General features: G+C 33.9%; 1 long non-coding RNA gene and 1 other non-coding gene across 2 annotated transcripts; both read left to right on the top strand.

Annotated features, from left to right (window-relative positions):
* Window positions 1-3,448: 3,448 nt before the first annotated feature.
* On the top strand, window positions 3,449-4,796 carry LOC145094670 (uncharacterized). The gene is made up of 2 exons (XR_013703474.1): window positions 3,449-3,885; window positions 4,309-4,796. It is a non-coding gene; the product is annotated as an uncharacterized LOC145094670 (long non-coding RNA).
* Window positions 3,627-3,761, top strand: LOC145096519 (small nucleolar RNA snoR126). Its single transcript, XR_013703923.1, has one exon. It is a non-coding gene; the product is annotated as a small nucleolar RNA snoR126 (small nucleolar RNA).
* Window positions 4,797-15,317: the final 10,521 nt, after the last annotated feature.

Below are 15,317 nucleotides of genomic sequence, written 5' to 3'. Positions count from 1 at the left end.
AGGCTAGTTCGAGATTCAGGAGCGAGGTCTTTACTTGCTGCTGGCCAGGTGAGTCTTCTCACTATACTTTACCTAGAGTGGTAAATAGAGTTATATAACAGAGTATCTTGTATGCTACTTATGTGATTGTGATGCACTGCATTATTTCTATGTGATTTATGCTGTGTATGTTCCAGAGTTTACAGAGTTAGAACCGGAAGGTTCATAGAGTTAGGACCAGAGGGTCCACAGAGTTATAGCCTCGAGTGGCTAATATGTGTTATATGTGGTATTTTGGGGAACTCACTAAGCTTCGTGCTTACCGTGTATTGGGATATGTGTTTCAGGTATCTCAGAGGATCGCGGGAAGGCACCGGCTTGATTGTACACACCAGAGAAAGAGTTATGTTTTGAGGATCCTGGATTATTAATGGAGTTATGTTTTGTAATTTGAATAAACGAGATTTCCATACAAAATGTTATGAAAAGTATGCGATTTTAAAATGAAAATTTGTTTGGAAAATTACGGTGTTACATGTTTAATCAAATAAACATATTCATACCTACTGAAATCACTAGTGAAGGTTACAAATTACCTATTACCATGTCTGGTGATTGATCCTAACAGTCCACATACATAACTGTGTACAAGTTCCAACAAATCTTTTCATTTCTTACAATTCCTATAAATGATACATTTTAATCTTTCCACTAGAACATATTCACATTCATCATAATAGTTTTGGTCAAATGATTCCAAAATCCAATTTTCATGGAGTTTGCGATGTGTTTCTTGTTTATATGGCCAAGACAAAAATGGTAAAAATATTTCTTATCAAAAACATCTTTGAATGAATCAATGCTAAAGATTTAATTATTTTTGCTCCTCATGCTTATAACAATTTTGTAGATGTCGTGACAATGATTTAATTTAAAATAAAGAATATCATTTTTGTAGACTAAAATTGAACCATTTTTAAACCAAAATCAAATCAACTTTATATAAAGCATGAAATGAAATAATATTTTGTACCATATCAGACAAGTAGCAATAATCTAACAAAACAATAGTTAAACCACTAAAAAGTTGTAATTCAAAATTCCCAATCATATGGACAACTATTATATGATTGTTGCCCATGATCAGATCCAACTCTCATTGTCTTATCTTTTTTTTACTTCCCTTTAGTTCATGCACATCTTTATAAATATGAGTAACTCATCATGTGCCTAATGCTGAGAAGTTAGAAGTAAAAGTACTATAGAGGTTAAATCATATATATATATATATATATATATATATATATATATATATATATATATATATATAGACACACACACACAAACACACTAATCGTCTACTCATGCGTTGCGGTAGGCGGAGAATAGTTTTATTCAACAGTTAGTTTATTTCGGAAATTAGTTCTACTCGGAAGCATGTTGAACACAAAACATATACATATTGTTATCGGTCAGTTTTGCAGCAACAAATATTTTCCTTTCAAAAAATAGTTTCTTTTGGCGATTAACATCGTTTTAAAAATTAGTTTCTATACGGAAACATGTCATCTTCCAAAAAACATGCAATGTATCAAAAATTTGATTGTTTCCCACAAAGGTCGGACACATTGTTGTAGTATGTTGTTGGTTATCCTGAATTGCGACGCCATTATAAAGTTCTTAGGGTTTCTAAAAAACATGTGATATGTTTTTTATTGGAAGTGAATTTTAGTTTATTGATTGTTTTTGTGTGTTTTGTGTATGTGTTTTCTTCCGTTGGATCCATTGCACCAAAAATAGACCAGTTATAGCTACATTTTAATCTAGTTATGTCATCTTCTAAAATAGCAATAACATCTTAAGTTGTTTCAGAACTTTGACCAGTTTGATGGGATGTGTGTTTATAATATTCAACTTTTTTTTATTTTTAGTCTAGTTTGAGTTGTTTTTTGTTCCTAAAACCAAATATATAGAATAAATTACCACAATTATTTATAAACATTAGTTTCTTTTCAATGAATAGTTACATTTTTAAGCGACCACTTTTTTAAGGAGGATGGTGAATAGTTGTCTTTCGGAGATTGGCTTCCCAAGGCATTTAAATTGAAATAGAGTTTACAAAATGATGTCAAATAATTTCCTTTAGAATCAAGAGTTTTTAGTTAGGTTTGTGACTTCACCGTATTTGCGGTATATAGCAAGTTAGAAGTACATTTGAACTTTTCGTGTAAATATACATGAAAGAAATTACATCCTACTTTCATTCATTTGTGTTTTATAAATGTGAGATGTTTCATTATATGAAAGTACATTTCTTATATCGGTAAAAAGCAGAAAGCACATTGCTATTTCTCACATTATTCCCATACTTAAACATTTAAAAATATTCCTTTTATAGCATACTCCAACACAAATCTTGCCGACATTTTAAAAGAAACTGCTCTAAAATTGTCAAATCTAAAAATCTCAACAAATCTCTGTAAAAAATACCTCAAATATGTCTTTTTTCGAAGGACTGAACCTGATGTTATTTTTAAATAAAAAAGGCAACGATAGAACAACAATATTTGTGGAGGTAATTAACCTGACACCTTCATCACATGCCCATTTCACATACTCAGTCTAGCCAAAGACCACAATATACTTTGAAGTTATTAACAAAAGAACATTATACAAACTCAATTCCAATAAACTTCAGATTACTATTAGAAATAAAACACTAATTGTGATTTGATGAACAAGATGCGGAAAATAAGAACAAACACAAATAAAGAAGATATGTCGAATGATCACTCGATTTATTCAAACATGAGGAATAAATTACACTTTCAACATAGATTAAAAAATCTAACACTGCATAAGAAACCTCACAACGTGGAAGCTATATTTGTCTCACTCTTAACCCTAATAATGAATAATACATGAATATTTATAGGGAAAAGACAAGTCTTGAATTTTAACCTACACTTCATCAAGGAGACTCATTACCATCATCCATAGTGCTTTGAAAGTATAATGATCTTGTAACAGAATAAAAAATGTATATCATTGTGGAGCGTTTTCTATGATTGTGCGAAAATTGAGATGAAAAATGAGAAAAAAACAAATTTTGTAATGGACTACCACTCCAGCCCATTTAGCTACTTTTGAAGCCCAATGGACGATTCTTCGTCGCATCCTACGATTTTGCAACCCATTCGGCAATCTTGCACGTGGTATTTGTGAAATTGGATAATTCTAAAAACCTTATTTTATTTTAATTTTTTGTCTAATTCTTAGCAAAACGTTTATAAAAATTAAGCAAATTTTCTACTTAAACTTTTCATTCTTTTAACTTACCAAAATTATTTAAATCAAAGTGTACATTAAACCAAATATGGGCCTGTTATTGGGCTTCTATATTCGTTGTTGACTTGCAGTGTTCTTGCGCTTCAGTTCTGCTAAAATTAGGGTTCTCAATTTCGCGTATTTAAACGCCACGATATTTAAAATTAGGGTTCTCATGAGTAGTATCTATGATGTGATTAAAGGTAACTTTAATCGATCTTTTTCTATATACTCGATTCTTGAATTTGGATTTCTGTTTTTTCTCTGTTTTTATCAAACATCAATTCTTGCTTCAGCGTTTCAAAGATTGATTTCCAAAGAGGCGATGAAGAAAGAAAACATTTCTCGATTCTGATTATTAGGTGCTTGTGATTTGATGATGGATGATTTAAATCATCCATTTTTCTCTTCACGCAGCATCATTTGATGACCGAATTTGTGCGTGTCTGAGCCTCACGAATTCCATTTTTGCTTTCATTTATCCTCGATTGAAATTTGGTAGGATTTTGCGATGATGATAATTAAATTCCTCGTTCTGATTACCGAATTTCAGCAAATGATAGATTGTTTTTTACAGAGGTATTTGAGCAAAACCTACGTTTTGAATATATTTTTCTTAATCATTATGTTTCATAAAAAAGATTATCGGATTAACCCTGTTGTCCCAATAGTAAGGCAAATGATTCAAAGTGATATTTCAATGATTCAAAGTGATATTTAAATATAGAGATAATTTGATTGAACGAAGGAGAATTAAATCAGTTTTTTTGGGTTTATGTGATTTAATATTTCTTAATTTTCAATATAGAGATTAATATTTGTGAAAAATATTATATTTTGCTACTTATCAAGAATCTTGGAAACCCCATTAATACCTCTAAATGTGGGAATTTTTACACCACCTAATAATAATATGTCGTTTCTAACTCCACTCTCATGTATTGTTAACCAACGAATGAATAATGCATTTGATTCGTGGAGCTCATAATTCTTTGTTATAAGGTTGTCCGGTAAGGTTGGTTTTTTCACTTGTGAGGGAGACGTAGCAACTAGCAAGGCAATTGACAAGTGAACACCGCCCCTCATGCGCGTGTAAATGCCTTGTGGCATAGTAACGGAGAAGGGTGAGACGATGGATTTGATTGGGCGCTGCTTTTTTTGTCTGTTTTTTTTTTTTCTTTTGTAGCCTTTTAAACTTAGAACAAATAAAAAAATATTTTTATTCAACAAAAAAAACACGTTCAAACAATATGAATAATTTTCTTGGTTGATGTCTCTCGCATGCAACATGGTGAATCAAAGAGGTGAAAGTTAAAATGTTGAGACGTAGCATAGAATTTCGATCAATTGGGATTGTATCGTGGCACACGAATTATTGGTATTGTTGGTACGCCTCTGATACTTTATACCACCTATTGAAATTGAAAAATATAAATTTATTTTTATGTATATCTAGAGATTTGGCAAATAATAATGAGTTTTTCAATTGAGATGTGATTCTAAAGGTTAACCTTGTATTAGTACAATACAAAAATGCATAGTAGCTTTTAGATAATTGACATATAGTATTGATGTAGACGTATCGGATGAGCATTTGAAAATGTGTGAGAGGGCGCGTCGACAATATGCCTATGCTTTTTGTAAGTATGTCATAACTTTATGGTAACACATATTTGCGACATCCGATTAGAAGTGATGTCGAACAGTTGTATGTAGCACATGAAACTAAATAGGGATGAATATATGGAGTGGAGAATTAGTTGGAACCGGTATCGGAACCTAATGGAACCGGTTGGACCCGAACAAATACTATTTTATTGTCGATTTTTTGAACCGGGAACCGGTCATTGGAACCGGCCGAAAACCGAGAACCGAACCGGACCAGCTTTAAAAAAAAAACTCACTCATTTTAAGTTGTATTATAACGTCCCAAAAATAATAACATAAAATTTTTTATTTTTAGACAAAATAAATCATTAATACAGAACATCTCCATAAAAACCAAGGTAATCAAGATTTAGCAAAACATTATTAAATTAGAGTAATTAACAGAATGCGGAAACATGTGGAAAGCAATCATCCCAAGCTCTTGCATTTGAAAATCGAAGCACCTGAAACATAAACTAAAAATCGTAAGAACAAAGCTTAGTGAGTTCCCCAAGATATTATATACCATACATACTTAAAAATACATAATGGGCTCCGCCCTTCATCGGACCCCGTTCGGCATCGGGCCCTGCTCGGTAAACATATCTGTCAATCATTAGGCCCCGCTTGGCATTGAGCCCTACCCGATATAAGCATATCAACATATAAACATGCAACACATGTCATAATCACAGAGATAAATAGCATACATACTACCCTTCGGGGCTCGCCCGACATTGAGCCCTGCTCGGTAACATAAATCACATAACACATGCAAGAGTCACACAAACAACAAACATACTATATATAGCAAGTCATGGGCCGACATTGGTGCCTTCGACCTGCTAAACATAGTGAGGAGATTCACCTTGCACTGCCGAAACACATAGACGATCCCTGCCTACTGGCTGACAGATTCCCGAACTGTCAAAATCAAAACAATACACAATTATCCATTAAGTTCCAAACCATAACTATAAATCCATACTCGGGGTAAAAAGACCATTTTACCCCTAACTAAGCTTGGTCCAAGACCAAGGCCTAACCTCACAACCTGAAAGGCCCAAAATCCAAATAACCAACCAAGGCCCATTTATGGCCTAATTTTCCAAATTGGGCCCAAACTCCTTACATTGTCCTTACCCAAAAGCCCAACCACAATTTCTAGTCCAAGACACTCATATTCGGATGGCCCATTAAGAACTCAAACACACAAGCCCAAATAGGAAGCCTAACATGAAGCCCAAAAGGCCAAAACCCACTTGCCTGACTGAGTACGTGGGGCGTACTCGGTTGTACGCTAAGCGTACATGCAATTTAGCTTGTACGTTGCGCGTAAAACTTGTACGCCTAACGTACTCATCCCTTAAGCCACAAATTCCATTAAGCACTTAATTCTCAAGATCGGGAGTCCAAACCACAAATCTACTTCTTAAAGAACGTCTAGACCTATAAAGTCATTGACTTGATGACTTTGCATGCCTCTAAAGAACCCAACATCAACTTAAAGCATTAAACTTTCACCAAATGGACACCATCTCATACATGAGGGATTCCAAACCCTAAAGGAGGCAACTTTATGCACCATGAGACTTAGAAACACCAAGAGTGGCAACTCATAGCTCATGGAGTGGTACCAAACCACTAGATCTCATTCTTGGGACCAAAATGAACCAAAACTCATACCACATAGATCTAAGCTACCATGAACAAGGTCAAAGCTTTTTTACCTTAAAGAAGCTGGAAATGAAGCACCTAATCCAGATCTACAAGTTCTTCCTTGATCTACTACCTTGCATTAAGCTCCATCTTCTTGGAAATGACCCAAAAACACCAAAATGCACACTATGAGCTCAAAATCACGACCATGGATGCTTAGAGATGATTTCTAAGGTTTTGGGAACTTGGAGGCTGGTAAAGGGTCCAACTAAAAAGACTTAATGAGATTATATAGGGTTCACATCCATGGTTTTCCTTTAACACTCGTACGTCCAACGTACGAGGTCCCGCAACCCCAATCTGATCCTTGCAGTATGCTAAGCATACACAACATTACGCTCAACGTAACACTCCTCGCATCAGTACGTTGCATGTACTCCTAGGCGCGCCCCGTGTACTAGGGTTTCTTCTTAAACCCTTAATCACTCCAAAGGCCATAACTTCTTCATTATAAACCCGATTCCGACGATCCATATATCCATGCAAAGGTAACGAGAAACTCTACACTTTAGTCAACCCATACATGTCTTACCATATCCTGAACAAACATCCATTTTCCATAGAAGCCCGAGCTGACAAATTACCGAAATACCCTTGACTCCAAAACACAAACCGAATACTTGGATCATCCAATTTACATCATCCACCTCCAAATGGGCCCAAAACTCAATTTTTCATGGATCCTAAGCCTCCTAATACCCAATCCTTGATAAATATCCTGAAATGGAAACGATCTGAAACAGGGCGTTATGGAAAAGATTATATAGCTAATTTTAGATTATAAAAACTCTTGATTATAAAAACGACCTGATTCTTTTTCCTACATGTTGTTTAGGTTTTGTAGCTAATTTTAGATTATAAAAACTCTTGATTTGGTTAAAAATTGAATGACTTGCAAAATCTGCAAGAAAGCATATCAACTCTTACTTTTCTTGTTTCAGTAACAATTTAACAATGTACTAATTATATGTTTTATTTTGAAAATATAGGGTTATGGAAAAGATTATATAGTAGAAACAACGGCATGACATGTTATACCAAGTGACGAATCAGACCAAGAAGAGGAGCCACAAGAACAACAACCATCAAAAAAACGAAAATTTGCAACCCCACAAAAACAAAGACAAACAAAAAAACCATCACTACCAAAAAAGCAAACACAACAAAAATACCCAACAAAACCAAAACCCAAGAACAAAAAAAATGCTTCAAAAGGAGTTAAAGGATCAGATTAACCCAACCAGACGAGGTGAGGGTAGAGATAATTGTACCGCTCTTGTTTAGGATTACTTCGAGATAGAATGGATAAAAGAGGAAGATGGAATTGAAAGAAAGTGGGCCGAATGTAATTATTGTTTAAAATTACTAGCCACAGATGCAAATTGGAATGGGACAAGTTCAATAAACAAGCATTTTAATGGCTGCACGTTAAATCCGGACAACAAACCGAATGAAGATGATGACAAACAACAAAAGTTGTCATTTACGAAAGATCCTAATGGTGAGGGCTATGTATACACATGGAAACATGATGAAATGAGGATCCAACTTGCCTTACTAGGCCTTTTCACCATCGGGGAACTATCTTTAAATTCATTGAAAACGAGGCCTTCATAGAATTTGTAAATGCCCTCAATGGTAGGGTGAAATTGCCTTCATTGCATAAAATTTCTCGTGATGTTGTATCCTTCTATTTAATGAAGAGGCTGAAGTTGTACAAATATTTGAGCAACCCCAAAACAGCCATCCATTTGATGACCGACACATGGACATCCTCATGTCAAAAGATAAATTATATGGTTGTCACGGCCCACTTCATTACCAAAGATTTTGTCATGCACAAAAGGGTAGTCAGCTTTAGAGAGGTTGATACTCATAAAGTTGAAGACATGGCCTGTGAGTTGCTAATTTGCATAAACGAGTGGGGCATGAAGAATGTCATGACGATGACCATTGATAATGCCAAGACGAATGACGCGGCAATCAACATCATTATGAAAGAATTTTTGGGTATTTGTGAGAATGGCAAACATTTTCACATTAGGTGTATGGCTCATATCATAAACCTAGTTGTGAAAATGGGGTTAAAACATGAAATTTACCATGTAAAAAGCATACAGGATGCGGTGAAATACATTAGAGCCTTCCTGCAACAGATCAAGACCTTTAAACAAGCCTTGAAGGATGCGGCTGTAAAGGTTTTTGTGTGGTGAAACTCCAACACGGTGGAACTCTATCTTTATATTGCGAAGATCAGCATACGATATGAAAGTCGCGTTTCTCGAATATAGCTAAATAAAACCAAATCTGTTTCAACCCTATAAATTAGCAATATTTACAAATTTAGCATTCTGTCCAAATTTTGAAAGTTGCATAACTCACTCAATTTAAGTTGTATTGACCTGAATCTTTTTCCTACATGTTATTTAGGTTTTGTAGATAAGTTTAGACTATAAAAACGCTTGATTTGGTTAAAAACTGAATGAGTTACAAGCTCTGCGAGGAAGCATATCAAATCAGATTTTTTTTTTTATGTTTCAACAATTAAACGTAATATGACTTTTTTGTTCAAATGTGCATAACTTACTCATTTTAAGTTATTGACCTGATTTTTTTCCTACATGTTTAGGTTTTGTAGATATGTTTAGACTATAAAAACGCTTGATTTGGTTAAAAATCGAATGAGTTACTAGCCCCACAAGGAAGCATATCAAATCAGAATTTTTTTTTTATGTTTCAGCAATTAAATGTAATATGACTTTTTTTTGTTCAAATGTGAATAACTTACTCATTTTAAGTTGTATTGACCTTATTCTTTTTCCTAAATGTTGTTTAAGTTTTGTAGATAATTTTTTAATATAAAAACGCTAGATTTGGTTAAAAATTGAATGAGTTACATGTCTTGGAATATAGCATATCAAATCTGTTTTTTTTCGCAGCAACATACATGAAACTTTGATTGTATTTTATTTGTTCTTTTTTTATAGATCCAATGTTTTAGAAAAGTGTGGAAATGATGCTGACACATTCAGACTTTGAGATGGTTAAACAAATGATGGAGTTCCTTTAGAAGTTTAAGAAGAAAATTGAAAAAGTTTTGTGTTCATCAAAGTCTATCCGGGAGATCCTAGACATAGAGCAACATCTTAGGAAACATGAAACCAACCCGGATTTTTTGTTCATGGTACCAGATATGAATGAAAAATATGACAAATATTGGGGTGACTATGACAATATAAGTGATTATGTCTTCATTGTGACATTATGAGATCCTCAATGCAAGTTAAAGTTTATGAAAATTGTTTTTACCCTAATGCTTAAAGCCAAGAACAAAGATAATAAGATGTCTGTTGATGAAATAGAATCGAAAGCACGTGCAAAGGTTATTGATATCGAATGCAAATTGGACAAGTTTTTCAAGACATACTTGGAAAGACCAAACATGACCTCGTCGTGTCGACATGAAACTCCCGAAGAAGTTAATTTTGATGACGAAAACAAATTCTTTGGAAGCTATATGACCTCAGAAAGTGTCCCCTCGACTTCGTCGGAAAGTCAATTGCAACAATACTTAAACGAGGACCCAATCGGATTTGACAAGGTATATGATATCCTCACATGGTGTGGTTCCCGATCGTTGCTCGAATGGCATGAGATATTGAATTTCTTTTACTTCAACTTTTCATATTTATTTTATAAATTCATGTCATTTATTATACACTAATTTGTTTCTTAATAGATATTTTGGGGATGCAAATTTTCACTGTAGCATCCGAATCCACATTCAGTAACGGTCGTCGAGTAATTACCGACTACCGTACTAATTTGTCCGTTGTAATTGTTCATGCATTGATATGCACTCAAAATTGGTTAAGAAAGAGTAGCTTTCCTATATACGACTATGACGAAGTGCATGATGTGTTAGGTGACGATGACCTCACTATTGGTAATACACTAAACTTGTTACATTTATTTTTAACGTCTTATTAGTCATTGTTACATTTTATTAAGTAATAACGTTTTTCTTTTGTATTATATATAGACATTGTGAATGCTATACACAACGTGAAGCTAACGGGGAATAGATCGGAGAATTAGTCAAAATGTCAAATAGATGTTGGAAAACACATATTAGACTTTTTTTGGGAAACTTGAAAGTATATTTTGAATGTTGGATAGTTAATGATGGGTAGTTAGTGATCAGGAAATTATGGCAATTATGTTCTGGTTAAGAGTTGGTAGTTTTTGCATACTTTGGTTAATATCAACAAAATGGTGCAATGGTTGTTTGAAAGAAAGAAATTGACTTATTTTTTATAATATCAAACTTGTAGTTTTTCATATATTATCTGGCAATCGCTTGTTTATATAGATTACATTCACAAATTAGTGCATGTTCCTAGGAATCTAATAGGAGTTACATTCATAAATTAGTGCATGTTCCTAAAATAATAATACATCCAACACCTAACAAGGTTTCAAGACCCGAAAAGAACCGACAAAAAATGAAACCGTAACCGAAATATTTCTCAAAATACGTTACTATTTTTCGAGGACCGGTTCCAACATCAAAGACCCGGCAAAAACCGGAACCAGTAGAATTGATGGTCTAGTTCGATTCTTAATTTCGGCCAAATTTGGTTCCTGGATCGGGTCCGATTTGGGCTGGTTCCATCCAGATCAGTTCCTTTGTTCATCCCTAAAACTAAACACGGTTTTCCAGGAATGTTTGGTAACCTTGATTGTACACATTAGGAATGGAAAAATTGTCCCAATGCATGGTCAGGTTACTTCATGCGAGGTGGTAATGGCATGCAGACTGTTATACTAGAGGCAATTGTTTCACATGACCTATGGTTTTGACATGCATTCTTTGATATGGCGGGGTCGAACAATGACACGAATGTGCTTGGAGCGTCTCCACTATTTAACGATATGAATATAATTATGAGTATTACTTCGGTGATGGGATATATCTAGAGTACGCCACGTTTGTCAAGTCATACTCATTTCCGATTAAAGTTAGCAAAAAAATTGGTAATGATGGATGTGGAACGGACGTTTGGGGTTCTCAAACAAAGGTGGCACATAATCAAACATCCGACACGAGCATAAGATAAGGCAAAATTGACGAAGATGTTGACAACTTATGTTATTTTACATAATTTTATAATAGTTGAAGAGGGTAGGGTAATTAGTATGTATAGTCTGGACGACATACTTAATCCACCTGTAGTAATATAAGTCGGCAGTCCGGTATACTTCATAAAACTATTGGAAATACAAAGCAGTGAAACACATCACAATCTACGTCATGATTTGTGACTGAGCATATATGGCAAATGCAATCACAACAACACAATGATGATAATCGAGGAGAATGAGGACGCGACTGCTGAAAATGAGGTTAGCGACGTAAGGACAACAACGACGAGTAGTATATTCTATGTATTTTGTAATTTAGGTTTTAATATTTTTTAATGTTTTTAAGTGATTTAAGAATTAAATTTGTGTGTTTTTAATTAATATTTTCTTTTTATTTTTGTTTAATAATTATTTTTTTAATTTATTTAAATCTAAAAAGATAAAGATAAATACAAATGAGTGTCAACCATTTTCAATGACTAGAGATTAAAACCTCGCGCTCGACGACATAGTTTTGCGATACAAAAACCTACATTCCGTATAACTATTGTAATGAAAGATATATCCTTATATATCCTTAGATGAATATATAGATACCGAGACTATTACATGGTCACAAAAACCTAAATTAAAAGAAAAAAACATACAACTATTTCGTATTATGATATGTATAGTAATGGGGAACATGGGATAAAAAACAAATCCAATTGGTTTCAGACTAGTGGTTTGGTGGTAGACATATAGTGGAGCTAAGGGACATATAGATGACAACACTTTTTTAATGGTTTGATCATACCGATTAGCCTAATGTATGGTCTCAGTTTTTGTCAAATGTGGAAGCCCCACCCACATGAAAAATGTGTAAAACTTCTTGAATCACATTTACCCGTATACTTGTGTCTTCATTAATAAATTTCGATAGTCATTTTTGAAGTAGTGCCCTAAACTCCCACTACTAATTCCACATTTTTTTTTTCTTTGAGAGTTGATTTGTAAATAAAGATTATTTATCATTCATAACAATTTATCTACGGTTTATATATAAGTTGTATAATCTTCTAAAACATTAGTTGTTATGTATAGATAATTTTCTTTCTCCTTAAAAGTAAAAACATGTCTAGCTTCACCCATTTAATCTTTTGTTTATAGTATTGCTTAAAAAAAACCTTAGATCTCTTGCTCGTTGCAATCCGAGAGAACCTAACATCGAGGTTCAAAGCATAGGTTGTACCTTTCCAATTAGACAAATTTTTATGAAACCCATCAATAATTGATTTTGATTTCTTTTTTAGATTTTATCGGAATACCTAAATAAGGCTGATAGGTGTAGGCAACTAGTGTTTTTGAGAAAAAAAAAACGGCATCAATGGAAGGTGGTGGTGGCAACGGAAGCAACGCGCAGACATATAACGCCTAATAACAATAAATGGGGGCGTTATAAACCCATATCCAACGGTCTAAGTGAAATGAAATCTATGAGTTTTACAACTGTTTGAAAACTAACACCAACCACAAACAAGTTCAATTTTTTAAGGTTTGATTTTTAACCACAAACTAAGACCGAAAGATGTACTCATCTTTCATTACTCACTTTTTATATGGTTTAGGAAATTGTCATATTTTACTGCCTCTTTTTAAAAAAAAATTAAAAAAATTGTGTGTGTGTGTGTATATATATATCAAAATTCATGGTTTTTAACTGCCTACAAAACATATATATATATATATATATATATATATATATATATTAATTTTTATATATAATTAAATTATATATAAAAACTAAAAACAATAAAGAAAATACAACAAAATAGAGTTGGTCAATCACATGATAAGAGAGAGGGTGGGGTACCCTCTCGTCACCATTTCCTTGCACTACCTAAACCGCAGTCTTAATATTGTGTATCAGGATGCGATTCTCTTCCCCGCTTTACTCCTACTGGCCTAACTAAAAACATTTCAAAACTATAACAATGTTAGATGGTCCTAATCTACCGTAATCCCATTAATAGCACATCATCCACATAGAAAATGTAAAAAGTTACGAAGTCAAAATACCTCACCTTTATCTTTTATATAAAACCACACCAATATCATCCTGATTTGTGAATGGTGATATTTAAACCTTCAATTGCCAAAATGAACAAGATCAATGTTTTAAAACGTGGGTTGACCCGGTTGGTTCAACCGGTTGGACCGTGACCCGGGGTAGAAGGCGGGTCAATTGAGAGCGATTTTTTGTAAAAATACGAACCGGATCAAACTGGTCGTGTTTCCCCTAAACCGCGGTTCAACCGCTTATGTCGAACCGGTTAAAACTGGATTGACCCGTTTTAATAGGGTTTGGATAGTTGGAAACAAGTAACGAACGCCAAAACAACGAGCCATTTGCGGTTTCTTTAATGTTTTTCAATGTTTTTAAATATTTAAACTTTGTGGATATTAGATTATTGATTTTATATGTTTATGCATTATGCATGAAAGTAAAAATATATAAAAATAGAAAAAGTCCATAAACCGGGTTGACCCGGCGGTTCGACCGGTTGAACCAGTTGACCCGTAAACCGGTCATTATACCGGGTCAACCAAAAACCCGAGTTTTAAAACATTGAACAAGATAAAGGAGAGTTGATCTTATTGCCTAATCCCTCACTTAATATGAAGCTCATTAGATGGGCTAATATGCACTAGAATATAAGATCTAGTTGAACCCAACCACTTGGAACCGAACCTCATAAAATATATGATCTTTTCCAAATAATCAATGATAGAAATGATAGAGAATCATATATTTTTTTATAAATCAACTTTAAACATAATAACCTACTTTTTCTTCTTCTTATACTAGTCTCTTATCATATTCACCATAACTTAGACCATCAAAAACTTGTGTACCTTTAAAAAGGAACATTACTCCATGCCTACTACATTATCCACTAACTTTGCGAGTTTATTAGCCATTAACCTTGGCAATAGTTTAACAGTGTATTCCTATCAAGTCAAACTCATGGGCCGAAAATCCTTCACTATCATAGGACTATAAATCTCTAGAATAAGCGCAAGGAATAAATGAAAATTCATGGAATTCCATGACAAATTCTGTAGTATCTTTAATCATAAGGTCTTTCACCACCACAAACCCTAAGACCAAATAGCATCTTTGACCTCTGGAAGAGAAAAACGACTCCAACCTATTTGTTTGGTTCAAAGAAAGACTACAAAATGGAGGGCTTCAGTTTTGAACCCAAACACCTAGAAAACTCTCGAAAAAAATAAAAAGTAAATAAAACACTTTTTTATGCGTGTTGGTTTAGTAATCCACTCACCTTGAAATTTAATCCCCCGGGATTGATGCCTCTTCCGATTCAAAAATACCATGAATTTTTTGGAGTTTTTATCTCGCTTAGCACTAGGCCTGACAATTCTCGATACGACCTGTGACACGACACGAAATAAACGGGTTTGGGTTGAGTTTTTCAACCCATCAACTCACAAACCCG

The sequence above is a fragment of the Lactuca serriola genome, chromosome 3 (assembly GCF_051521515.1).
Source record: "Lactuca serriola cultivar US96UC23 chromosome 3, Lser_US96UC23_V15, whole genome shotgun sequence".
NCBI lineage: Eukaryota > Viridiplantae > Streptophyta > Magnoliopsida > Asterales > Asteraceae > Lactuca > Lactuca serriola.
Note: the sequence above shows the minus strand (reverse complement) of the source record. Positions and strands in the feature narration are given on the sequence as shown.